Source organism: Equus caballus, chromosome 1 (assembly GCF_041296265.1).
Source record: "Equus caballus isolate H_3958 breed thoroughbred chromosome 1, TB-T2T, whole genome shotgun sequence".
NCBI classification, from domain to species: domain Eukaryota; kingdom Metazoa; phylum Chordata; class Mammalia; order Perissodactyla; family Equidae; genus Equus; species Equus caballus.
In genome coordinates, this window is record NC_091684.1 from 4,058,439 (window position 1) to 4,085,240 (window position 26,802).

Consider the following 26,802-nt stretch of genomic DNA (forward strand, 5'->3'; position numbering starts at 1 on the left):
CTGACAGCCCAGGGAATAATTTAGAAGCAAACACGACACTGTGTCTCCATTTCGTGCAGATCAGCCACAAAAAGGTGCTCGTGTTGTCACATTTCAGCCAAATGAAACACCAGGAGACCATAAGAGAGGTGATGAGAGAGCGAAATAGTCCATCGAGTGATGAAAGGCTAATATAGAACCTATCCATTCCGTTGTTTATCACATTTGACAACAAATTGAATCCAGGAAACAGAAATGGTAACAAAACTAACACACTTCATTAGGGGGGAAAGCTTAAAGCCTGTGTGGAACAGCTCATCTGCCCAGGTTCAATTTCTTCTGAGATCTTTGCAGAAGCTATGGCGATTGGAGAAGGAAAAGATTGTGAGCTTCAGAGAATTACGAGATTCGTCGGGGTTTAAAATTTGCCAGCGAGAAGTCCTATGCGACAGAAAATGGAGCTTCAGAGGCTGGCACAAGCAACAACAAACGATGCAAGCATCCAGCCGGAGGGAGGGAGCTCATAATGAGATATGTACCCAAATTGTTCAGTTGCTGCCTGGCGGGGAAGCAGAAACTTGGAGTGCAAATTAAAGGACATTGGGATAATGAGGACAGGAGAGTCACCTTGCATTTGCAAAGTGACTCATTGAGGAAGCCGATGAACAGCAGCACAGAGACGTGAAAACAGAGTTCATCCCAGTTCAGGAGAAAACCGTGTTTAATTGCGAGGGAATTAGGAAAAGATTCTCATAAAAATATATCTCCTAAGACAAAACCCCATTTTCAACTTAAATAGACTTTTACGAACCGCATTAAGTATCATGGCTGTCGGAAGAGAAATCCCACAACACAGCGAGAGGCAGCATCAGTTAAATTCAGAAGCCAGGGATTTGGAGATCTGAATCATCAAGGTGTCTTCATAAAGTGTCCTCTCTACGAAATACACAGGCACAGAGAGTCTACAAGTTTCCAGGAATTTGCTCCTTAATTGTATTTGTTTGGTGGAGAAACAATCTTCCCGGGAAAGAAGGGCAGATTGCTAACTCCAGAGAGTCGCTTGGGCTTGGGGGTCGGTTGGTTTGTTACACTGCTGTCCCGCAGATAATCTGTGGTTCATTGACCTGTGTTTGTCCCCAGAGCTGAAAGAGGCTGCTGGGAATGGGCCATCGCCTCCTCCCCATCCCCACCAGGTGGCCGCGCTTTGCCTGTGACATCTGAGCTCCGCGTCCCAGCATCTCATAAAGTTTTCAAGTTGAGTTGCTGGGCCCAAAGTGCAAGTTGCCTGAACCCCTAGAGGATAAGACCCATCAGACTCTGTTTTTGTTTTGAAATTTGGGGGTCGGAGAGAGACACAAGCAAGCAGCACCGCCCTGGATCTCTCCCCTGGAGATTGAAGTTGGAGCGTTCTGTGGGCCCTGCCAGGAGCAGGGGCAAGCGCCCAGCCCCAGCCAGACATGAGGGGCGCCGACTGCTCCCCACGTTGGCGCAGCCTGGGAGGGGCACCCTCTGCTCCGGACCAGCAGGGGTGGAAGGCAGCTTCGCATCAAGACAGAGTGGGAAGAGGTGGTTTCAGCCACCCTCTCCTCTACTCGCTCGGGGTTTGGAGCCACTTCACAAGCTGCAGGGCATGTGCTGTGCAACATTAACTGTGCGCCAGAGCCCGGAGGGAAGCAGGTGTGGGGTCAAACTGATGCAGAGGTTTGCAACCATGAGCTCCCCCAAGGAGACATTTGGGCACTAAATGGACCTTGCAGCAACAGGAGGGGAGGGTAAGACACAGCTCCCCTCCAGCTGTGCGCTGCGTGGGGGGGCGTTCGTGCACACTCGCTCCACGCGACCGTGGCTGCACTGTCCTCCCCAGCCTGAGCTGCGGGCTAGTCACAGGTACGCCGCTACGCCGCGAAGAAAGAATTCTGTTTAGAAAAAGTTGCAAAATGCTTCACCCCGTTGGCCATTCCAAAGCACATCCACGTCTTTTAGTCTCTGAGAAAGCCACCACAGACTTCCCTTCACTTATTTGAACACAGGATCTGTCTTAAAGCACAGTATGATGAATAAATGAGGACTCGTGCCTCCCCTGGGCCCCCTCCCTCAGTAAAAATGAGCTTTACTGAATTTGCATCCGTAAGTGTTTTCATTCAACAACAAAAACAAAACAAACAGAGATAAAATCTTCAAGTTTTGAAAACGAAAAACAAGCCAATATACTTCTGCTTTCTTGCCTGTGGTTGTGTTTTCACACGTCGGGCAGAAGCCACGGGGGTCCCCTCCCAGGGCCCACCCCTGGTCAGAGCTGGCTAGGTTTGGGGTTAGCAAAGCAACTTTCTGAGATGGCAACCTGGACCCTGCCGGGAGCACCTACAGCACTGGGGCATCTTCCCGAAATCCTAATGTCATATCTCAACTGCCATCATTCGTGATTCACGTCTAATTAAACTCTTAACCTCATGGTTCACTTTGAAAATCCATCCAGGCCACACAGTGAGCATGGGGCTCTTTGCTTTGGACTCTGCCCTCCACTGTGCAAAAGCAGATGACCCCCTTCCTTGGAAATCCAGAGCCACTGCTCCTGCCGTGCTGCCCACAGCCCCCAGTCTGGGCCTCGGCGGGGGCGGCATCCTGCCCACCACTGTAACCAGCACCACAGGCTGTCCTGCACGCCGACAGTCACTGTGCACACATCACAGTTCTCAGCAGCCTTTCCCCCATAATGCTTGAGGGAAGCAGCAGCCCCTGCCCTCGGGGTCAGGAGTAACAGAGGCAAGGGGAGGCCCGGGCAACCAATAACGTAAGGGGGCTTGGAGAGCCTGTCTTGGGACCGGTGAGGCTGGGGCCACCTCACAGGAGAGAGTGTTAGCAGGAGGGGCCATGCCGGTCCAGGAGTGCCCATGCCCCAGCCGGGAGGAGTTAGCCGACAGTTGGTGTAGGAGGTAAGGCAGAGCGGACGCATGCAGCAGCCTCCAGGAGAGAGAGGATGGTGCTCGGGGTCAGTGACGCTGATGGGCAGCTCAGCTTCTGAATGTGCAAAAGGGCAACACGCCAGGCCTGCCTCTCGCTCCGTCCTCCACCACTGCGAGGCCTTCAAAGCAGAGAAGCCTGGGCGTCCTAGGGAGGGTTCAGCACATCCAGAGGGCAGCTGGCCAGGGAACTCCACAGCCAGGAGATGGTACTGCCCACAGGCCTGACCCAGCGACTACCCAGCGAGCCAGAGTCCACCAGGGAGGCCTGCCCCTGCAAGCAGGGCGCCCAGGCTTCTCTGCGGCCTTGAGCAAGTGACCGCCCCAGAGGGTCAGCTCCTACTAGAAAAATGGACACAACAATAATATCAGTGAGAGCCCCTCAACATTGCTGACCAGCTCAAGTGAGAAAACACGCACGAAATACTTGGGAAACTGTGCTACTGCTCAAGCAGCAATTACAGGAGATGCAAAACCAGCTGGCTGCCCGCTCGCAGCCACTCTCCTCAGGGCTGTGTGGGACCCCGCACTTCTTCAGGGATGCAGCCTTTCCCCCTGGCCTCTCTGGTGGGCTGTTACCCAGGCTGAGTCTCTGCCTGCCTGGTTCTGGGACCCCAGGGTGGGCACAGGGCCTTGGTAAGCTGATAAGGGCCCATAAAGACACCAGGTGGCAATCCCTGCAGCCTGTCAATGTGACCTTAAGTGGCAAAGACTTTGCAGACATGATTAAATTAATGGTCTTCAGATGGGGAGATTATCCTGGATTATGTGGGTGGACCCCAAGTGCCATCACAACTGTCCTTAGGAGGGGCGGCAGAGGGAGATTCCACAGCACGCTCAGAGGAGAAGGTGGTGTGACCAGAGAGGCAGAGACTGGGGTGATGCAAAGAATGCCTGGAGCCCCCAGACACTGGAGGAGGCAGGAAGGACCCTCCCCTAGCGCCTTCACGGGACCCCAGCTCTGCGGATACTTGGATTTCAGACTTCCGGCCTCCACAAGTCTGAGAGGGTAAACTTCCATTGTTTTAAGCTGCTCAGTTTGTCGTGATTCGTTACAGCAGCCACAAGAAGAACTACAAGCCTGAGCTAGGCCAGTCAGAGTCCCGTCTGGCTTTTTCAAACTGAAACCAGGAGAATTTTTTCCCTTGTCGAGTGTCCTGGCTGGGAGGATTAAGGACCGAGCCTCCTAAGCCAGCGTCCCTCCCGCCGCATGAAATAAAGCTCGTTTACAGTAGGAAAGAAGGAGGTCACGGCTTAAGAGAAGCAAAACCAGACGTGAGAAGAATTAACAGTGACCCCTGAGGGCAGCTTCCCGAGGTTTGCCTGCAGCCAGGGTGCTCTCCTTGGATGCTTAAGCCAGTCCGTGCTGGGTTTCTCGACAAGGAGCTCCGATTCACAGACCGCTCATGCAGAGAACTTTAGACCTGAGCGATCAGACCCGCTTTCTGAAGACAAGCACGTCCCTGCCTGAGAGGAGGGCTGTGCCGTCGCACAGTGGCCATCTGCCCTTACAGAACCGAGCAGGAGCAGAGCAGGGAGTGTGTGTGTGTGTGAGTGTGTGTGTGTGTGATTTCTATTTTTACGTCTTAGACAACCTTTCTGGCTGGGGAGGGTCTGCCCCTCCCTGAGCTACACAATCCTTGGAGACAGCAGGGGCCCAGCAGAAACACGCCTGTGACGTGCGAACTAGCCATCCCAGAGCCGGATCTCCTCTACCCGGCCAGCACACCCAAGAGGCACTGTTCCTCCACCTTCCTCATCCCAGGGCCAGGTGCCAGGCAACTGGGGATCACCCCCATAGCCCAAAGCCCCCCAGAATGATTCAAACCTGCCAGTCCTAAGTGTTCACCCCTCCCTGCCTTGCCTGTCCCTCAAAAACCCCAACAAAGCCCATCGCCTGGGCTCCCCTCATTCCTGCTTCTGCCCCCTGACCCCCTGGGGCTTCCCCGTGTGGCCTGGCGTGCCCTGGTGTGCCCCATCTCTAGGACCCATGAGACTAATCTGTGTCTTCCTGAGCCTCTCCTCTGTCTCCTTAGCCACACCTGACTGACCATCTCATAAAAACACAAACAAAAGCCCTGCCCAGCAATGCGAGCAGGCAGGGACACCACGAGGAGCCCGGGGGTGAGTCAAGGGCGTGAAGGAGGGAAGGACACAGGCAACCGATACAAAGGAAGACAGTATGAGGAATGGGAATTCAAGAAATGAAATGCCTTTTACTCAAGCAAAGAGAGTGGGCAATGAATGAGGGTCTATTTGCTCTTTATGGAGTCTAAAAATGCCTAAGTGTGAATGCATCCTCTCCTATTTTGTTTAAAATGAAAACTGAGATTCTAGAAGTTTCCAGAATGACAATCAGTAGGCTGTAACCCAGACACCAAGTCTATCTTGGGCAAAGTGGAAGGAATGGCATGTATTTTAAACATATATAAAGTAAAAAGTCTTACCAGTAAGCTGATAGGGTGGTCGTCCCATAAGAGGCTGTCTTTTCTTCCCTGTCCACTGGGAAGACTCTTGGCTTCCAGGATGGGTGGGAAAGGAAACTCGGCCTGCTCCCCCTACAGTTCCCAGATGGGGACCACTGGAGGTGTCTGAGCAGCTGCACCCTCATGCAGAGTCCAGAAGCAGGGAGACGTTGGGACCTCCCAAGTTCAAAGAACCAGTCCCCAAGTCACATGCAATCACGTAGACTTTGGGGGGCTTCAGAAAGTGTCCTTTCAGGACCCTCACCCTCACAGACCGTGTCTTATTTGTTCCCTGTTATAGACCAAGAGCCTCACGCAGCACCCAATATGAAGACGTGCTCACAAATACCTGCTGAAAGGTTGAAACAAGAAGAAGAAGACAGCTTGTTCTAATAGCAGAGAGAAGAAAGAAAATGTAATACTTGGAGTAACATTCTTTGTAATCCCCAGCAATCAACAACTACAGAGGCAGAGGACCAAGACCACAGCACCTCGGCTGCCCAAGAAGCCTGGAGTCCTGGATGCCTGGCAAAGAGCAGCCTGCTTTTCTCCATGGGAACTCCAAGAAATTGGCCCCCCTGGAACCCTCACAAAGCCCCCTCTCGGCCTTGTGTTCATCTGCTGAGAACAGGAAGAATGGAAAACAGCAATTCTGACTCATCCTATTGATTGCAGCGTCCTTCACAAAAGGCAAAGTAGGTGCTAGCAGCATGTTGTAATGCCTTATTCATAAAACTCCATAGTGAGAAGGAAGTAAGTACACAATTTTGCTGCATGATGGAGGGCAATACAGAGCTATTTGCAGCTAGTTTGGTTGTTAATATTCATTGAAATGGGGCAGGATGAGCTGCCCCTGTTAGGATAATGGTCCGTGGGTCCCAGAGAAGCAGAATTCTCTACGTTCCACTTTCCTTTGATTTTAAATGATGACAATGCCAGGAAATGCTCATTTCAAGATGGCTTTCGGTTGTTAAATTTAATTCTAGATCATGCAAAGATAAAGAAAACATGTAACCTCAGGTACAAGCAAACAGCATCCAGACAATTCCAAGGGCCAACTCAGAGAATTCATCCTCCCAGCCTCTCAAATGTGTCAGGACCACGCAAATGAAGGGGGAGGATGGCAATTTTCTGGCGGATCAAGTTACCCAGTCATCATCATTCCTGCACAACCTTCCTGGGACTAAGAGAAAGGCCGGAGAAAGATCTGCACTCTAGTGTATGCTGTTTACCAGCGTATTAGCTTCCCGTGGCTGCCATAACAAATGACCAGAAACTGGGCGATTTAAAATAACAGAAATGTGTTCTGTCAGAGTTCTGGAGTCCACAAGTCCAAAATCAAGGTGTGGGCAGGGTGGGTTCCTTCCAGAGGCTCTGACAGAGAATCTGCTCCAGGCCTCTGTCCCGGCTTCTGGCGGCTGCCGGCGGTCCTTGACATCACTTGGCCTGTGGCTGCATCACTCCAGTCTCCACCTCCAGCTTCACATAGGTCTCTCCCATGTCTCTGTGTGTCCTCGTCTCTCTTTACAAGGACACCAGCCATTGGGTTTAGGACCCACTAAATCCAGGATGACCTCATCTGACATAACTACATGTACAAAGACTGTACTTGCAAATAAGGTCCCGTTCACAGGTGCTGGGTGCTAGGACTTGGACAGATCTTTTGGGGGGATACTTTTCAACCCACCACCACCTGCATTTACAAAAATGTGCCAGCAAAGGCAAGGGTGGGCCAGCCGTGAACTCTCACCCTTAGACATCCATACTTTGATGAAGCCTTTGCTCACAGTGAATGCCTTTGCCAGTATTTTTTTTCTTTCAAAGATTGGCACCTGAGCTAACAAATGTTGCCAATCATTTTTCTTCTTCTTCTTCTCCCCAAAGTACCCCAGTATCTAGTTGTATATTGTAGTTGTAGGTCCTTCTGGTTGTGCTGTGTGGGACACCGCGTCAGCATGGCTTGATGAGCAGTGCCGTGTCCGCACCCAGGAACCGAACCTGCGAAACCCTGGGCTGCCGAAGTGGATCATGTGAACTTAACCACTCAGCCACAGGGCTGGCCCCTTGCCAGTATATTTTTATTAACACAGAACTTACTAAGTACCAAGCACTGCACTAAGCTCTTGGCCCACGTCCCCATTTAGCATAAATGCATCTAGAACATCAATCTTCCACTTTGATATGAATCAAGTGTCTGAGAGGATCTTTTCCTAAGTGTGAGCACAGAGAAGATGAGGTTCCTGGTGGGGACAGGGGGGCTCAGGAGAAGGCCCTATAAAGGGCATGTGGAGAAACCAAGACAGAAGCCCTGACCTCAACATGGCTCCTGAGACAAGTCATGTGGACAAGGCACAGCCAAGCAGATTCCATCCAGAAACTTCTCCCAGCAAGCTGTTGCTCGGGCCCAGCTCACTCTGTCCTATTCTGGAAGCATGAATGGTGGGAAGGGAGTGGAAAGACCAGACTCCCTCACAAGGATTTACAGGCGTCTGCCCAGCAGAAGACCAGGGACACAATGAGTCTGCCTCCAGGTTATTTAAGAAGACCCCATCAGCAGGGTGGCACGGGATGTTGCTGTCAATTTTAACCTCCACATGCGTGAAACTGACGTACTTGACAAAAGGAATCCACACCTGTATGGGTGTCACCAAAACAAGTAATCACGAGAATAATCTGCTTCAAAACTTTGATAAATCAGGTGGAAAAAAAAGCATAAGTGCAGGAAGACAATTTAACGTACAATCTAACAGAGGACAACAGCAGAAACAGACTTTTTAAAATTCATAATAAATATGTTCATAATTCCATGATAATATATTTGAGAACCTGGATTTAATGGGCAATTTTCTAGGCAAATACAAATTATAAAGCTGACCTGAGAAGAACTAGAAAACCTAAACCAGTGGCTCTCAAACTGGAGTGTGCGTCAGGATCACCTGAAGTCTAGTTAAAACACAGATGGCTGGGCCCACCCAGAGTTGCTAATTCAAGAGGTCTGTGGGCAGGTGGGGTGGGAGTTTCCAAAAATGTGCATTTCTAACAAGTTCCCAGGTGACGCTGATGCCGCTGGTGCAGGAAACACACTTGGGAACCAGTGTCTAAACACTAAGTCCCATGAGACCAAGGATCTTGGCTATATGGACACAGTCACTATAATTGGTTCAATTAATAAACGAATGAATAGTTCAATATTAGGAAATTGAATATAGTTCATTATTATAAGAGAAAATCCATGTGCTCTAGGATCTTTAATGTCTATACGGGTTTTGTAGCTGGAGGAGACACTCATACTCTTTAAAATGTAATTCTCAAGGTACTGAACACAGTACCTTATAAATAAAACTTAGACAATAATTGCTCTTAAGCAATGTTTAAAAATGAAATTATTTCAATTTCCGTAAATTATTTGAATTATGTCTACAAAAAAATGATGGACTATCTGGAAGCCTTCAGGCACGTAAAAGGCAAAAAAACATTCACGAGTAGGATGATTATATAAGTTATTACTGCATCCACTCGGTCCAAGCGTGAATATTAACAGCAGGGGTTTAAGTGACTTCGTTATATGTAGTCTGAATCTCGTCAATGTTACAAAATCTTACAAGATGACTTGTTTTTCTACCTTCCTAGGTTTAGAACCCAAAAGGAAGAAGGGAAAGAACATCCCGGTCTAGCCAACGCTGTGGGTCCTGGGCTGCTGGTCTACTGATCCATGGCCCGGACAGAGACCAGCCATGCCTCGGAGGCGGGTGGAGCAGCCTGCCATCCCGGGCGTGGCTGGACTGTGAAGCCTTCACTCTGGACATCAGGCAGGCTTGTCACGCTCAGACCTTTCGTGGAAGTTTGAATCTTCCAAATCCTAATGTTCTTCAAGGGGTGTGTTCTTAATTCCCCTTGGCCATCACTATACAGCATGTGTCCCATCCCTGGTACCTGTGACTGGTGTGTTAACATGATTGGAAACACGCATAGTTCACTGACATCCTATTACAGTGAACAGAATCACTCAGTTTTGCCTCCCGGTCAAGGGTCTCAGGTGAAAGGGACTTTGACTAACACTGTTTTCCATAGGCGGCAGGTTCTTCTGTTGCATTTGCTACTGTTACTCTCAGCGAGCACTAGAGAGGAGATGAGGACAAACCACGCCGAGACTGTCTTCACTTGTAATGACATGCCATTCAAATCAAACCGTTTTTTGTTTCCCAGTGTTTCCCCAAAGCCTATTTTAAAATGTCTTTTCCAATCCCCATCAAAGCTCCAACAACATTTTTCACAGAAATAAAACAAAGAATCCTAAAATTTATATGGGACAACAAAAGACCCCGAATAGCCAAAGGAATCCTGAGGAAAAACAACAAAGCTGGAGATATCATACTCCCTGATTTCAAATTATGCTACAAAGCTATAGTAACCAAAAGGGCATGGTACTGTCCCCAAAACAGACACACAGATCAGTGGGACAGAATCAAGAGCCCAGAAATGTACCCACACATCTATGGACAGCTAATTTTCGACCAGGGAGCCAGGAACATACAGTGGAGAAAGGAGAGTCTCTTCAATAAATGTTGTTGGGGAACCTGGACAGCACATGCAAAAGACTGAAAGTAGGCCGTCATCTTACACCATAAACAAAAATTAACTCAAAATGGATTAAAGACTTGAATGTAAGACCTGAAACCATGAAACTTCTAGAAGAAAACATAGGCAGTACGCTTTTCAATACCAGTCTTAGCAGCATATTTTCAAGTACCATGTCTGACTGGGCAAGGGAAACAACAGAAAAAATAAATAAATGGGACTACATCAAACTAAAAAGCTTCTGCACAGCAAAGGAAACCATCAACAATATAAAAAGACAAGCTAACAATTGGGAGAGGATATTGGCAAACCATATATCTAATAAGCGGTTAATATCCAAAATATATAAACTCACACATCTCAACAACAGAAAAACTAACAACCCAAGTCAAAAATGGGCAAAAGATCTGAACAGAGATTTCTCCAAAGAAGATACACAGATGGCCAACAGGCATGTGAAAAGGTGCTCAACATCATTAACTATCAAGGAAATGCAAATCCAAACTACAATGAGATATCACCTCACTCCTGTCAGAATGGCTATAATTAGCAAGACAGGAAACAAGTGTTGGAGAGGATGCCGAGAGAAGGGAATCCACATACACTGCTGGTGGGAATGCAAACTGGTGCAGCCATTATGGAAAGCAGTATGGAGTACCCTCAAAAGATTAATAATAGATCTACCATACAATCCAGCTATTCCACTGCTGGGTATTTATCCAAAGAACATGAAAACACGAATGCATAAAGATACATGCATGCCTATGTTTATCACAAAATTATTCACAATAGCTGAGACTTGGAAGAAACCTAGGTGCCCATCAAGGGACGAATGGATAAAGAAGATTTGGTGTATATACACAATGGAATACTACTCAGCCATAAGAAATGATGAAATCCGGCCATTTGTGACAACGTGGATGGAACTTGAGGGCATTATGCAAAGTAAAATAAGTCAGAGGGACAAAGTCAAACACCATATGATCTCACTCATAAGTAGAAGATAAAAACAACGACAAACAAACACATAGCAACAGAGATTGGATTAGTGGTTACCAGCGGGGAGGGGGGAGGGAGAGGGTGAAAGGGGTGATTAGACACATGCGTGTGGTGATGGATTGTAACTAGTCTTTGGGTGGTGAGCATGTTGCAATCTACACAGAATTCGAAATATAATGATGTACACCTGAAATGTATAGAATGTTATAAACCAATGTTACTGCAATAAAAATAAATAAGTAAATAAATAAATAAAAATATGTCTTTTCAGGGCCAGCCTGGTGGCGTAGAGGTTAAGTTTGTGCACTTTGGTTCGTTGGCCTGGGGTTCACGGGTTCAGATCCCAGGCACAGACTTGTGCACTGCTCATCCAGCCAGGTTCTGGTGGCATCCCATACACAAAAAATAGAGAAAGATTGGCACAGCTATTAGCTCAGGGCCAATCTTCCTCAAAAGAAAAAAAATCAGAGTCTTTTCTTGTGCTGTTCCCTTTTCCTGAAGCATCTCACCTCCTCTCTCCCCATGTCCCAACCCTGCCTCCCTGAAGCCGTGCACCCCACGAGGAGAGACACAGCCTGTCTTGTTCACCATTACATTCCTGGGGTCTGGCCCAGTGTCTGGCCCTTACCAATGCCAAGTAAACATTTTTTGGATGGATGAGAAAGTGACTGACATACTCTTCAGGTTGAAATGGTGCCATGTGCATGAGGCCTGCCCCAGCACAACCCTGAAGACGTCCAATGTCCTCCAGGCTCTGTGGACGTCTTCCATGTCTCCCTTCCACACGTAGCACATTCTGCCTGCTATCAGGTCTGGACAAACCCCTGCAAGAGCATCAGCACTGTGAGGACAAGGACCACCTTTGCCTTTGTGTGTCCCTCGTCAAGCTCTTGAGCATGGTATGTGCTCACCAAAGTTTGTTGAATGAATGAACAAGCGAGTGAATGAATGAAGCCACGAACAGACGTTTCGTACAGTTCCCCTTATCTCAGGGACAGTCACAAGGAGACCAGCTGGCAATAAGGATTTGGTGAGAAGGGAAGTCTCTCCCGGGGGTGAGGATGTGACCCAGGCCCCGACACTGAGCCCAGGCCTTGCACGGCCTCAGATCCTGCCCAGAGGCAGGGAAGCCCTGATCTCACTCCTCCAGGAGCATCAGCCAGCAGGAGCATAATACGGCTGCCTCAGTAGGGACACGGAGCACAAAAGATAACCAGGAAGACCCGTCATCAGGTACCATTTATACATCAAGACTTAGGAAGTTTAGAATAAATCTGTTAATTCCTGATAAGCCTTAACATCCTGCCCCTGACACCACTCCATTCCTACTCTGCCAAACATTTAGTTCCCAGGTGTAACAGTCAGGTTTTGCTGTGTAACAAACAACCACAAAAATCTCAGAAGAGTCCAGCATAAGCATTTGTTTCTCACTAACAAGTATGAGGGATGACAGGCAGCTCTGCTTTGTGCTGGGGTCATGTCTAAGCTGCTCCACGTGTCTCCTCCCAGAAAGGCAGACACCTGGGGCATGATCTCGTGGCAAACAATGGAAGTTCCCCAAGGGATAAGTGGAAACATGCGATGCCTCTTAGGGACTGGGCTTGGAACTGCCTCCCACACCATCATTTCCTCCCACATTCCATTGGCTAAAGTGAGTCACATGGCTGAGCCCAACACCAAAGGCAGGGACTGGGGGGCAAGGAGCAATCACAGAGGCGGAGGGGACAGGGAGTGAACAAACACTGAGCACTGATCCAGTCTGCCCTCCAGGCCTGGGTTTTGCCATCTCAGGAAGCACCAGGCTCTTTTTGTGAGCTTACCACCTAAGGCTCTTATATTATTTAAATAAAATTATATTGATATTTTTAAAAATATAACACCAACAACAAAATTCTGACTTTGGAGATGGACCACATGGGCTTGGATCCCAGCTCTGGGACCCACCAGCTGCAGTACTCATGCAAGTCACTGGGCGTCTCTAACATCCATTTCAGCATCTTTAAAATCAGAGCAATAATAGTACTGTGCAGTCTAAATGAGACAGTCTACGTAGAGCTTTGGCTCAGTGCGTGACACCTAGAAAATCCTTCTCAAACGTGAGCTGTGCACTCATGCAGATAATAAGTGCCTCCAGATGTCATGCCACCTTCACTGCAGAGCAACAGGGGATCTTGACTATCCCTCAGAAGGTCAGCAGGGTCAGCAGAATGGCCCCCCCAAAGAGGTCTATGCCCGAGTCCCAGGAATCTGTGAGTACATTATATCACATGGCAAACAGGACTGAGCAGACATAATTAAGGCTACGGATCTTAAATAGGGAGATTATCCTGGATTATCAAATCACGTGCGTGCTCAAGAGCAGAGGACTTTCTCTGGCTGAAGCAAAAGAGATGCAGCAGAAAGGGAGTCCAGAGAGATTTCAAGCCGGAGAAGGTGCACCGTTGCTGGCTCGAAGTAGGGACCCACGTGCAAGCACCTGAAGGAGGCCTCTAGGAGTGAAAGGCAACTCCCAGCTGACAGTCAGCAAGGAAATGGGACCTCAGTCCTGCAACCCCAAGGAACTGAATTCACCCAACACCCTGAATGAGCCTGGAAGAAGCCCTAAGGAAGGAGCACAGCCCTTCTGATACCTTGATGCTAACCTGGCGAGACCCAGGTCAGACTCCTGACCTCCAGACACTGTGAGGTGACGAGTTGGTGTTGAGTTCAGCTGCTAACTCTGCAGCGAATTGTTACTACAGCAATAGAAAACTAATACTGTCAGCCTCATGCCGACTCGAATCAGTGAGTACCTGCTCTGCCATGTAGAACCAAGCCCTGAGTTAAGCAGTAGACACACCTTAGCTCCCCTTGTGCTCACATGTGTGGCACACGTATGTGTAGCTGTCCTGACAAGCAAAGACATTGAGGAAGGAAACTAGCGAGTGTTGGAGCCAGGATTCAGAGCCAGGTCAGGAGTCTAGAAGCCCATGCTCCTGACCGATGGGCTGCACAGCCTCTCCCTCTGGACCCTGCAGATGTCCTGAGGGCTGGGTCTGGTGGACACAGCCTCTGGCTCACCATTGCTTCCAGCACAGAGGCCCAAGCCTAGCTTCACAGCAGCCCTCGAGGAAGAGACGGCCTCTCAGCTAGTTAATGGTGGCCTGAGAGCATCACTCAGGTCTCCTGACCCCTAGGCAAGCATTTCAACCTAGGTGCCCTGCACATGTTGGCACCCTGGTTCCCATTTATGGAATAACGATGCCTGAGTGTGTGTTTCCTGAGTCCTCTGCTAACCTTGCTCCCACCCCAAAACTGTTCCACTTCATGGATGGGTCCTCATTCATTGACTACTTTCTGCATTGGCAGAGCACCTTGGGACATGTTGTGATTCCCAATAAGTATTGATTGAACGAATGTTCCCACTCTGGACAATTTCCTAACTTGTTTTCTTTTGCTTCTTGACTAATATTTCATCTCTGGATTAGACCACTCCGTGATAGAGCCTGTCCGTTCACTGAAATCTCCAGTAGAGGTCAAAGAGAAGCAGCGTGTGTCATGGCTGGGATATTTCTGCCGTGCCGGAGATGAATTACATAGGTAATGAGCTGGACTTGGGCCCCGGCGTGCAGCTTGTACACTCTGCAGCCCGGGGAAGAGGACTCAGAGTGAGCAGCATGTCTGTCTCCTGCAGCCGTGCCAGGGTCCCCAGTCCCCCTGCAGAAGGATGCTCCACCAGGCCCCTGCATGGCCAAGGACCTTTCATGCCAAGCACTCTGATCATCGCTGATATTGATTATCTGGGCAGACCCGAACACCTGCTGGCATGAGCTAGCCAGTTCTCTGTCACAGTCGAAGGTTGATCTGCTTCAGAGTGTTTGAATATTCTAATCAGAACAGAGAGATTACTCAGAGCAGGAACCCTGATTTCATTAGCCTGGGAGAAGCATGTTTTAGCAAAGACATCACAGTAAACTGGCCGACTTTAAATTATACTATGCTTCAAAGTCCCCTTAGCCCAGACCACATGCCTTTCTGCTTCCTAGTCTTCAAACTTGTAGGTTGATGTATTTCTACCCCCTTCTGAGTTTTGCCAGCTAACAGGAAAGCCTTAATTTCATCAAACCCTTGAAATTTCTATTTCCCATCCATATTAACACCTTAACGAACAGCACAAGGCTCACGGCCCAGTGTGAACACAGAAAGGGCGGCCTCCTGGCTGAGTGCTAACAGGGAGACAGAGCTCTGTGCCTTCATCATTTGGGAACTTGTGGGGAAGGCACAGGCCACCTCCAATTATAGCACATCCCAGTGGAGCAGTCCTACCTGTATTCAAATGCAAGCCAGCCAGGTGTGCAAGGAGCAAGAAGACCACCAACTGTGTGACAAGGGCAAACGGTGAGTCAGCAGTGCGCTGTTTTTCTCAAGCCAGTCTTCCTGCTTTCAGGTGCAGAGGGGTTTAGTCACTGAGAGAAAGCATCTCAGGATGAAAGTGTCCCTCCCCCGCTGGGCCAGGTCCCACCTGGGGGACCTTCCGGGATCAGACCCAGTGCTGGAGGCCTCGGGCAGCAGCTGGTGAGGCCCTGGTGGTCCTTCTGGCTCTGCCCGCTCCTCCAGCAGGACCAGACAGGTTCCCTAGGTGCACGTCTTCCATCCACAGATGGGGATCCAGGGCTCACTGCCTGCCTGGTACAGGGGTGTGGCAAGAACTGATGAGCGAGCAGCTTGACGGCGGCATTGCCAAAAGGCACTGTAGAAGGACCAAGAACTGCTCTTATTCATCAAACGGAGACACCTCCCGGGACGCCACTTTGTCTGCTGACTACAATCGACCGAGAACTTGCTTGACTCTGCATCAAGAACTGAGATCAATCCACTAATTGTTAAGAGACTGGCAGAGCCTTGAAATAAAACGAGGGTTTAACCTGGTGAGGTTTCCCCTCTCTCAGAGTCTAAGCGAGGTGGGGATCAGCCCTGGGAAGCTGAGGGGAGGGATGGCTGCACGCTGTTGGTCTCCCCTTGGGCTGCAGGAGAGAGAAGGCATATAGGAGCCCCACGGCTCTCCAGAGCCAGCTCTGCCCACCTCTCAGAGAGAAGAAGGAGGCCACGGAGGTCTGTCTGCCAGGAATCCGCATCGCTGCAATTTGCACAAATGCATAAATTTGCATGGTAAATTCAGGTAGCCTCAGGCCAGGTATGCTCTGTAAAAACTATCCTCTTTAGGGCAACTCAGGGCAATTGGGCCACAGCTGTCTTGGCAGCTCTGTGCCTGGTGAGTGTGGTCCTCTCTGGCTCTGGAGACAGCACAAGGACACATCAACGCTGGCCTCTGGAGGGCCATCCTTGCCCACCCACACAAGCCCAGGGCTGGGCCTTGCCGTCTCTCGGCTCCCCAGGAACCGGAGGAGGATGTGTGCCACGCTGCTTCCTCCTGGGACCCCTGCCCCACCCAGGGGCTCTCCCTCCTCTTCCTCCATCTCTCTTAGGAGGCCCTTTTATGGTGGGCTCCCTGCTAGGCACCTGATCTACCTCATTGTCATCTCCATGGCCACCTCCAGGTGAAAGAACTGAGGCTTGGAGAAGTGAAGCAGTTTTCTAGAATGGAACACAAGGAGCCCAAGGCTGAAACCCGTGGGCAGGGGTCTGCCACCCCTCTGAGAGCTGTCTGCCTGTTCATCTCTGCTTCCTGGACCACAGCACAGACTGGGAAATTGCAGCATCGTGCCCCGGTTGGGCTCCAAAGGCCCCTTCACACTTGTCTTTGCCCTTCTGCAGGGCTGGGCAGCCCAGCCGCCCTGTGTTGGCCCCAGGGCCCCTCCGTGATGGCCTCAAGGCCCTTCTGTGTTGGCCCCAGGGCTCCTTCATGATGGCCCCAAGCTCCAGGATCCAGGGTGCAGGGGGAATGGGATTAACCACTCTAATCCACTTGTCTGACCTCCAAGGGTGGGAGCACTAACATCTTGTTGGAAAGGTGGTCACTCTCCCTATTGCCTTCACACCAGGGAGGCTACAGCAAGTGTGGGCTGCCAGGACCCCCTGGAGAGGGTGGATAGAGGGCTTTGCAGAGGGCCAGGCTTTGAGGGAGCTGAGATGGCTGCCCAGATGCTGCCCGACAAAGCCAGAAATGCCGCTCTCGTCCACAGAATGGAAGAAGCACTGAATTACATATGTGCCTGGGGTGCAGCCCTCATTTATGTAGCTGAGATCCCGATGGACACTTCCTGGGACTCTCCCCTCCCCCCACTCAGGCCCCTGGGTGTTCCTGGCACGTCTTGGAGTCGGGCTTGATGCCCTTCTCCTCCTTCCTGCACTGTCTTTCCCACTCTCTCCATCAGCTGCCCACCCTTGTCCAGGGTGTGCTCATATCTCCCTGCATTATTGCATCAGCCTGCTAAATGTTTCCAGGCTCCTCCTAACCCTAACCCAACCCTGTACTGTCCATTCTCCACCCATCATCCGGGATGGCCTTTTAAAACTGCCAGGTCATGACCCTCCCCTCTTCAGCAGCCTCCAGTGGCTCCCCCCCACAGAATGGAATCCAAAATCCTCACTGCGGCCACAAGGCCCACAGGACCCAGTCACCCACCACCCCACCCACCCTGGCCTCTCACTGGTCATCCCAAGTCTTTGCTCAAAGGTCATTTTCCCAGCGATGCCCATCTGACCACACTGTTGAACTTTGAAAACAGCACCCTCCCCACGGGCAATCCCCACAGCTTGCTTTATTTCTTCTCTCCCCCTGATAAGCGCTCTAACTGTTGTGTGCATCATTTCTGTGCCTTATGCCTCCCACAGCCAGCCCTGGAGCAGCCAAGGCCAGGCAGGGGCTTCTTCACCCGTGAGTTCCAGATACCTGCAACAGCGCCTCAGCAGCCCTCTGCTGAGTGAACAACATATGACACGAGGAATCTAAGATCAAAGTTCCGTTTCTGGTGTTTGACCTTTGAAGCGAAGCTAACAGTCAACAAGAGCTGGCTTCCGCTTTCCCAGATGCGGACACGTTTAGCACAGACAGATGGCTGGATTTGCCCAAGGATCTTTCCTGCTATAGAGTTTATTCAATATTTGGCCTTTAGACACACAGTCAACACAAATCAATACAATAGCAATTTCTAGTCAAATAAATTGGTTTTAAGCAGATTTTTGAGCCCCATGCCTACTTGAAAAGGTAGGCTGTCAGAGCTTCATGGAGGTTTGCATGTTGATGACTCGGACCCACCAGGAGGTCCCAGCTTCAGGCACAGCCTCCAGCTGCCTGCGGCCCCACCCTGCAGGGAGAGCCTTGCATCTCACCTGTCTGAAACCAGCTGGCAGCTCCCTCAGCCACATGAGCACCTCCTTCTCCTGAACCCCTGCCTCTACCAACAGGGCCACCCTTCAGGCGCCAAGCCTGGGAGCCGTCTGCATCCACACTGCTCCCAGACCCCACGACCTGGCTAGCCGACCCCATCTCTGGGAAGTGACTTTGACTCTGTCAGCTCCTTATTAGAAACAAAAGAAGGAAGGGAGGGGTCAAGAAGTATGGACCCTGGCTACCAGACCGAATCACAGAAGGGAAAACAGACAGCAAAGAGAAAAAAATAATTTCTCAAAATTATCTTGCAGAGGTAGTCTGTATTAGTTTCCTCGAGCTGCTGTGACAAGATACCACAAACTTGGGGCTTAAACAACAGAAATTGATTCTCTCGCAGTTATGGAAGCCAGAGAGCCAAAATCAACGTCTTGCTGGAACCGCACTCCTTCTGCAGGATCTTGGAGAGCATCATCGCTCCGTTCCTCCAGGTTTCAGCAGCTGCTGGCAATCTTTGCCATCCCTTGATTTGTGGCTGCATCACTTCAATCTCTGCCCCCATCATCACATGGCCTTCCCCCCGGGTGCCTGCTCCTGTTCCCCCTTCTCTTGTCTTATAAGGGCTTGTTTTTGGAGTAAAGGCCCACCCTAATCCCGGACGATCTCATCTCAAGATCCTTAACTTAATCATATCTGTGAAGACCCTTATTCCACATAGGGTCACATTCTGAGGTTCCAGGCAGACACACGTGGTGGGGGTCACCATTCAACCAATTACAGTCCAGACTCCAGCCCCCAAAATTTCACGTTCATCCCATGTGTTGATGACATAGTAGCCTGCTTGATAAATCTACCGTGGTCCTGCATCTGCTCTGGGATCATGGCAGAGAGAATGAGCACCAATCCCATGCCCAGCCTCCACGGCGGGCTTTCCTAATGCCCACTGGTCTCGAATCCTCCTAGAAGAGGAGGACTGGCTCCCCAACTCCCCTGAAGCCAAGGGCAATCACGTGTCCAGTTTGGCCACTGCACTGTGAGCAGACGTGTCCTGTGCCACTCCTCAGCCCAGGCCTTTAACTGCCAGTGTAGAATGCTCTTGTTCCTGCTTCCCCATCAGCTGTGACTGGAGCCACCGCTGACAGTGGAGTCCAGGTCCCTGAGTAAGGACAACACGGAGTAGAGGCCCCAGCAATGTCTGATGGAGAAGCAGGGTAAGTGAGGAAGATAAAGCCTTTATGGTTTTAAGCCACTTAGATTTAGGGTCACTTATTGACACGGTGATACCTGGCCTCACCCATCCCTCAACAAGACAGCACCTAAGCTGTGATGTCCTTAGTTGGCCTTCCGTTGTCACCCAGAAGAAGTAACACGTCTTTTCTCCAAACACCCAGGTGTTTTTGGACCAAAACACAGATACACACATATTTGTTTACCCACACATACACTTAAGGGGATGTAGGCAAGTGTACATGGATTGTCACAGAATCGACAGGGTGAAGCCTTATGACATGAAGCAACATGACTCAGAAACCCTCAATGTTAATGTCCTATTTTGAAAAAATGTTCATCTCTTTCATATTCTGGCTGAAGGATATCTATAATAAATCCCACAGCAGGGATAAATCTAGAGGAAGTCCTCGCATGGAACAGGATGGAAGAACAGCAGACCCTCTGGGGTCAGAGGTCTAAGGGCATTTATGCCAGTAATCTCCTTCCTTCTTCTCTTTATGTAGGATTATTGGCTTCATCAGATTTGGTTAATGATCAGATTTCCCAATTCTTCAACCTTGCCTCAGCCTCTCCCTGTCTAGATTGATTTGTGAATGAATCGTATGTCATTGTTGCATTATTCCATGGCCGTAAATGTGCTTTATTAATTAACTCGGTTTCCAACACCCAGACGGTTAATGATAGAATGAAAGTTTGAAGAGCTGTCTCCATCCACTACATCACTTTTTGTCATAACGTTGGCACCTTGATGTCAAAAGTCTTTATAAAAGTGGGAAGCTTTTCTACACGTGTCGCATAACAATCCATTGCATTTACAAAGGACTTTATGACATATTGTGGGAGGCAGAATTCTAAAGATGTGCCCTTCAGATTCCCATCCGTTGGTTTTTCCATCAAGCACTAGTCTAGAATCATCCCAGATGGCAGAGCAAGACTCTCATTTCAAGGCGGCAACAGCCTCTCCATTGCATTCCCAGAATCTGGCATCCTGGAGCAGCACCCTCCTAGGAGAGCACAGCCCCGCCCAGGCCCAGGCCCTCGATGCACCCCGCAAGAACTGCCTGCAAAGCTTATTAATTTATTCCATATCTAGGGGCATGAAAATCGTGCGATTAACTCTGAGTGATTTTGCATTGCTTTGAAGTAGGAAGAGCTACTTTGTAATGACATTAACAAAGGGCTTGGAGAGCACAGCTCTACAGGCAGAGCCTGCTGGAATGCTTAAGCAGGGCGCGCACATCGGAGCTCCTTGTTTGAGGCACAACAGGATCCGTGTCTGTTTCCATTTGCTATGGTCATTATTAATGATTTAGAGGCCTCCTTGCTCTCTGCAGTTGCTGCAGCCAACTCTGGGCCTTCATAAGAAGGGCCGCCAAAGAAACCCAGGGGCCTGACGGCCTGTTTATTCAAGAAGCTAGTGACCGGCCAGAGGCCATTTAAAATATTGATCCACATTCACTTTCAGCGAATTTCCCATGATGGTGACTAGGCCATATTATTAAGCTTGTGTCTACACATGAAATATTTCACGTCTTCATAAAGTTGGCACACAACTCTAAAATCCAGTAAAAAAAAAAAAAAAGTCAGAGGCAAAGATAACATACACAGCATTGCCTGATAACCAATTTCCTGTGGCTGATGATCATGTAGGTTTTGTCATAATTCATCTTTCCTGATACAATTTGATTATCAATTTAATTATCTAATTTAGATAAAGTAAATATTTCTCTCTATCTCCTTCCCTCCGTCTTCCTCCTCTCTGCTCTTTTTCTTCTTCTTCCCTCTTTGCAAAAATGCAGCTTCATCAGGGCAGCCAGCCGCCCATTCTGCCTCGCTCATTCACTCTTATATTCCTAGGGCAGAGCCCAGTGCACAGCAGACAGCACATGCTTCAAACACAGTTTTTGAATAAACAGATGCGTGACTTCAGAGACTGTGCTCAGAAGGCAGCTTTCGTCCCGGTGGACATGGGGTGGACAAGGAAAGGCTGGCTGTCATCTCTGCAACGTCCAGGGCAGCTGCAACATCCACACCAGTCGCAGATAGTGCATCTCAGGATAAATGTCTGCACGTTTAGCAGCCCTCTGCAGAAATCACCTTCAAGGAAGAGAACTGCCTTGCCTAGGCCCTACCCCTCCCCGGGCAGCCATGTCCAGTGACTGATCCACACGGGTGAACCTCGGCCCAGCCCTTTGCCCCAATTCAGGGTAACCAAAGGCCCTTGGGACATCGGAGCTCCCTGTGGGGTAAATCGAGACCTTGGTGGAGACCCCGGAGCCCACCCCTTCCCCCTATCCCTTCCCTTCCCTCCCAAGGGAACTCTTTAATAAGCCTTCTGTCCTCTAACCTCCCCACACAGTCCCCTTCCCGGGTGACAGTGAGCGAGCAGGCACATCCGCCCAAGTAGGGCATCTACAGCAAATTAGGAGCCATCTTGCATGTTCTTCTTATGAGACTTAAGTATCAGAACATCTCAGATGCATCAAGGTGACCACAGCTGACATGGCAGGGTGGGGAGGGGCCAAGGCACTCCCTAGGAGGGAGACTCAGGACCAGGGAAGATGGAAGAGAATGACATTGCTCCTCACTGGCCCCCAGGCTTGTGAGCATGCCTTTAGAAAATGCATGTGTGTCTGTGCACATGCGTGCTTGAGCACATGTAAACAACAGTGGAGTTACTAAACAGCCGATCCTACAAGGTTATTCCAAACACAGATGCCCCCAAGCACGTGGCTGTGGGTATCCACAAGCCTAGAACAGCACACACTCTCCACTTATACCCTGGAGTCTGGGACAGGGGCAGCCCCGCGACTTTTTCTCTCCACATACCCACAAGAGGTACAGTCAAGGGGCCTTAGGATGTCACTGTCAGAGCCTAGCCAGGTAAACGGCCTGGCTGTCAGTCCATGGGGATGTGAAAGACAGGGCTCAGCCAAAGGCCTCTAAAGCCCTCTGTCCTTGGGCCATCCACCTCCCCCCGCCCCCCATGCCTATCTGCAATGCCCATCAGCCCCTCCATGCTGGAGGGCACCTGGGGACAGGGTGTGCCCCCTGCTCAGGCTGGACAGCCAATAGGGTTCCAGGATCTCTTCCATCCCACTCTCCAGAATCCACAAATCTGGCTGACACAAAGAAATCATCAAGTCACAGAAGGGACAGGGGATCCTGACCACCAGAGGGGTCAGATGCCAAAAGCCTCTGGCCCCCCTCAGCAAGTGGCAGGAGAAGGGAAATGGCAGCGTGCAGCAGCCCACGAGCTCAGCCACTCCCCGTGATGCACATGGAACCTCCAGCACAGATCCTTGCAGGTGGAAGTAAGAACTACCTTCTTCTGTGGGAGTCAGGGGCTTCATATCCAAGCTCAGGAGTGCACGTGTGTGAGGCCGTCCCACAGGACACCCCTGTCCGCTGCAGAGCTCCTGCTCCAAGCACCTTCCAGCCACGGGCTCATCCACCCACCCGACATGACTATGACCCCACTGTGCTGATGAAAAAAGTAAGATCAAGTCACGGCAACCTGCTTGAGATGATGTGACAAGTAAGAGGCAACAGCCGCCACCTGCTCATGAGCTGGCCCTGACAGCCTCCTGGATTTGCAGCTAGCCTCCTGTACGTGTTTTAATAAGCTTTTTCAATGATAACTAAAATTCTTGGTTGCTTTAAAATCAGAAACAAAAGTAGCTCTTTCAGTCACTCATTTATTAATTCAACAACTATTTGTTGAGTTCTGACTATGTGCCAAACCAGAACTGCCCTCATGTTGAATCAAATTGATACCAAAACAGCTGTGAGGCTTGTCCCAATGGGCCAGACTCTGAATCAGACCACCTTGTGCCCCTGTATGCCTCCCACAGTGGCGAGACCAGACGTGGAACTCTGTGTATGCAGAGCTCCACATGGGGGCACGGGCCAGGGAAGGTTCAGGGGGAGTGTGGACAGGAGGGCGGCAGGGAAGTGTCCTCAAGCAGAATGGAGGTGAGTCTCAGACCCAGGCACTTCCCAGCCCAGCTCAGGTGCCATGTGGATGGTACAGCCCACCCCAGGGGCAGGGGCTTCTAGAAGACACAGTACTGCTGGTGGGAGGGCAACTCACCAATGGAAGGTTCCTGGTGACTACACTGGGGCCACTGGTAATTGGGGTCTCATCAGTGTGAAGGCCACTGAAGGTGTGTCTGGGCCCCAGTAGTAGTATCGACCTTGCCTGGGAGCAGGTGAGCCAGCCAGGCACCAACGTGCCGCCAGCCAGGCCTCAGCCAGCAGAGAGACTCAAGCCCATGCCTGGGAATTCAGGTAGAATCCAGGGCACCCACTGTTCTGTGCCTCGAGAGCAAGCCCTTATTTTAAAGGCTGCACTGTGCGTTGTGGATGAGACATCTGAGACAGGAGAAGGGGGCTGCAATCAGCCCGCCCCTGACTACACAGAAGCGGCTGCAAGAAGAAACCTACAGTTATGGGTTGTGAGGTCGGACAGGAACTAAGTCACCATGCGACCCTCAGATCCAGGCCTCAGACCGCGATTCACTCCCTCCTGGAAAAATTCAGAACTATGTTGCAGAGAGGGAGGCTGGGGTCTGGGACGGGGGCAGCCCTGCGACTTCTTGTCTCCCCATGACTACCAAGAGGCCTCACGGTGTCACTGTCAGAGCCTAGCCAGGGGGAGCCACGGGCCCCAGAACAGATACCCACATGGAAGCTGATACTTTCATGAGACATGAAACCAAAGGAAGGAGGTAAGGACCAAGATCTGAAAGCTCAAAAGGGAAAAAGGACAAGAAAATAGAATACAGGAAGTGGAGCCCTGCGAGGGCTCAGATCCCACAGCTGCCCTAGGCCAGTTCCTCAGCCTTGGGGAGCCCCACGGCCCCTGCTGGAGCTGCCCAGAGGCCATACAGCCAAGCCTGCCTAGAAACGGTCCATACAGGGTCATCCAGGGCCTGTTCTGGCTTCAAGATTTGCATAGGTCCTCAGGATACACAGGGCTCTCAGGACACACTGAGCTCTCAGGATGCACTGGGCCCTCAGGACGCGCTGGGCCCTCAGGACACGCTGGGCCCTCAGGACGCGCTGAGCTCTCAGGACGCACTGGGCCCTCAGGACGCACTGGGCTCCCAGGACGCACTGGCCTCTCAGCATGTGCTGGGCTCCCAGGACGCACTGGGCCCTCAGGACGCGCTGGGCCCTCAGGACGCGCTGGGCTCTCAGGACGCGCTGGGCTCTCAGAACTCACTGGGCTCCCAGGACGCACTGAGCTCTCAGGACGCACTGGGCTCCCAGGACGCACTGGCCTCTCAGGATGCACTGGGACCCCAGGATGCACTGGGCCCTCAGGACGCACTAGGCCCTCAGGATGCGCTGGGCCCTCAGGACGCACTGGGATCTCAGGATGCACTGGGCTCCCAGGATGTACTGGGCCCTCAGGATGCACTGGGCCCTCAGGATGCACTGGGCTCTCAGGATGCGCTGGGCTCCCAGGATCACTGGGCCCTCAGGATGCACTGGGCCCTCAAAATGTGCTGGGCTCTCAGAACTCACTGGACTCCCAGGACGCTCTGGGCCCTCAGGACGCACTGGGCCCTCAGGATACACTGCTTGACCATCACTCACTTAATCTCACAACAGCCAGACCAGTCATTTTCACCCAAAGACAACTTCTACAGCAAGTAGTTTCCCCTCCGAGGAGGAATCAGTGCTGCCTGTTAGAAATCCCAGCTACACATCTGCAGCACGGCGTCTGGTAGGATAGCTCGGGCACGCCAGGTGCATGTACACACAGGATCTCAGAGGCATCCGAGGCTGGGCCACTCCTCTGGTGAATGATGCTAACGTACACTGCTGCAAGGGCAGATGAGGGATCGAATCAGTCCTTCCTTCAGTCACCGTGGAAACGATGGGGAATGCCCGATCGGGAGCACGGGGGACATGTAGCAGCAAAATATTCTTACTTGACATGGTATCTAAAATGTGGCAGCCACAAAAGGATGCCATTTGTGGTCTTAGATGTCCCCCTGAGCCGCAGGAGCACCGCTTCCCATGAGGAGCACACAATCTTGCTCTGGAGTTTTCAAAGAGCAGAATTTCTCACAGGGGAAGAGCACCTTTGAAGTTGCTGGGAAGCCTCTGGAGAGAGAGAGAAACGCCCTCCTCCCACAGAGAGCTTCCAGGGTAAAATCCATGCGGAGGGGTCCTTCCCCTCTACACTCCCCGGGCCTCCCCGCCCCAGGGCGCACGGCAGGCTGAAAGAAGGTAGGACGCGAAAGGCCCTCTCTCCGAGCAGGACAACGCCATCATGATAAACCTTTCAGGAAAAACAGCTTCTCTAGGACTCTCTGGAAGAAGGTCCAGAGAGGCAGAAAGAAAGCAATGAGCTCACCCCATCGCAAAACATCCAGCAGGTGCCAACTCTCTGAATCTGCAGAGGGACTTTGCTGACCTACTTTAGTCCCACCCTCAGCTAAGACCAAGACAAGGACAAAATCCTGGACCATGAAATTCAAGAGCTTCATGACTGCAGGAAAACCGCCCAGTCTTATCAGAAATCTCCCTGCACTCTGCTTCATCGTGGTCTCAGGTTTGGTTAAGAGGAGCTTGATTTTGAACTCTCAGGGGTGGGTAGTGTCGAGCCAAGGGAAGTTTATTATTTTGTTAAGTCATGTTACGTGGATGGCAGCGTGTCTCATAGGAGAGTCTGTATGGAACAAGGCCCATTGGGATTCTCACTGGGTTTTGGGTTTTTAGGCAGAAAGGAGGGCACCGACTTGGCAGGGAAATGAACACACTGCGGTCAGCGGGAAGAACACGCGGCTGAGATGCTCGGGGACTGAAATAGTGAAGGCAAAGGGACCACACAGGTCTGGTATGTGCTGTGACCGCGAGGGGAGGATGGACTGAGGGGGCTGGGAGGAGCCCAGCTAGAGACAGTCTGAGACCAGCTGGGCAGGATTCGAGTTAAGGGTCAAGGGGGAGGCCCAGGAGTTGTGAGCTTGGCTCCCACCGAGCTGGAGGCTCCTTCCCCGGCTTGGGCTGTAGCGAAGGGAGATTGAGCCGTCCTGCTCCCTGCCCCTGGCCTCGGCCAGAGAAAATCAAGACCTTCCAGAGAAGGTAGGACAGGGACCAAAATCTCATAAAATTCCAAGTAAAATAAGCCACAGTTTCAACAACCAAGAGCAGAGATTGAGGGGGCAGCATCCCTCTCTCACTGCAACATGGTACATTCGGGTTTCACCCACAAAAGCATCAGCACGCTCCCCAATTTCCTTTGGTTTCTGCTGTGATGAAAGGCGGGTCCCAGAGCACAGCCGATGATTAGGGGCTCTCAGACGGC

At 50.8% G+C, this 26,802-nt stretch overlaps 1 long non-coding RNA gene across 1 annotated transcript in view; it reads right to left on the reverse strand.

The window, feature by feature from the left end:
* LOC138920534 (uncharacterized) overlaps positions 1–26,802 on the reverse strand; it is a 62,113-nt gene that overhangs the window by 10,426 nt on the left and 24,885 nt on the right. The gene's annotated exons all lie outside the window — the stretch shown is intronic.